Source organism: Arachis stenosperma, chromosome 3 (assembly GCF_014773155.1).
Source record: "Arachis stenosperma cultivar V10309 chromosome 3, arast.V10309.gnm1.PFL2, whole genome shotgun sequence".
NCBI classification, from domain to species: domain Eukaryota; kingdom Viridiplantae; phylum Streptophyta; class Magnoliopsida; order Fabales; family Fabaceae; genus Arachis; species Arachis stenosperma.
The window spans coordinates 76,803,071-76,804,151 of NC_080379.1; the positions used below are offsets into that span (position 1 = coordinate 76,803,071).

The 1,081-nt window shown below is 42.6% G+C and overlaps 1 non-coding gene across 1 annotated transcript; it reads right to left on the reverse strand.

Annotated features, from left to right (window-relative positions):
• Positions 1-589: 589 nt before the first annotated feature.
• On the reverse strand, positions 590-691 carry LOC130970929 (small nucleolar RNA R71). Its single transcript, XR_009082174.1, has one exon. It is a non-coding gene; the product is annotated as a small nucleolar RNA R71 (small nucleolar RNA).
• Positions 692-1,081: the final 390 nt, after the last annotated feature.

Here is a 1,081-nt window from a genome sequence, read left to right on the forward strand (position 1 = left end):
GTGCCATAAATAAGCTTTCATTCAAAATCCAAGAAACATATAATGTGATCACAATTTCGTCTACCAAACTCTCCTTAGAAAAAGGAGGGAAGCAAGAGGCAAAAGAGTTGTTGGAGCAGAGGAAGAAGAGGAATTCTTTGAAACAATCATGGAGGATAACCATGAAGGAGAAGCTCATAACCATGCCAGAGATGGCCATGTGAATCATGTTGAGCCAGGAAGAAGGGTTCTAGGATCTTACATCAACCCAAACCCAGGCAACTGTGGAAGAAACATCCAAAAGCCAACCATACATGCTAACAACTTTGAGCTAAAACCCCAGCTCATCACCCTTGTTCAGAACAACTGGTCATTCGGATGAAGTGCCCAAGAAGACCCAAATCAACATTTAACCACCTTTCTACGAATATGTGACACCGTAAAGTCTAATGGCGTCCACCCAGATGTTTACAGATTGCTCTTGTTCCCCTTTTCACTTAGGGACAAGGCGTCTAAATGGTTAGAGTCTTTTCCATAGGAGAGTTTAACAGCTTAGGAAGATGTAGTGAACAAATTCTTGGCAAGGTTCTACCCTCCTCAAAGGATCAACAGGCTGAGAGCTGAGGTATAAACTTTCAGGCAACAAGATGGTGAGACTCTCTACGAAGCATGGGAGAGGTTTAAGGATTTGACAAGAAGGTGCCCACCGGACATGTTCAATGAATGGGTGCAGCTACATATTTTCTATGAGGGACTCTCGTATGAATCGAAGAAGGCAGTAGACCACTCATCTGGTGGATCTTTGAACAAGAAGAAGACCATTGAAGAAGCCATAGATGTCATTGAGATTGTAGCTGAGAATGACTACTTCTATGCTTCTGAGAGGAGAAACACCCGAGGTGTAATAGAACTGAACCATGTTGATACATTACTAGCTCAAAACAAGATGATTGCCAAGCAACTAGCTGACCTTGTAAAGCAAATAGAGAAGAACCAAGTTGCAGCAGTCACCACACAATCATCAACCCAAGAAGGAGTAAACACAGAGGAAGGAGGTAAATGGGAGCAAGCCAACTATGTTGGTAATTTACCAAGGCAAAAT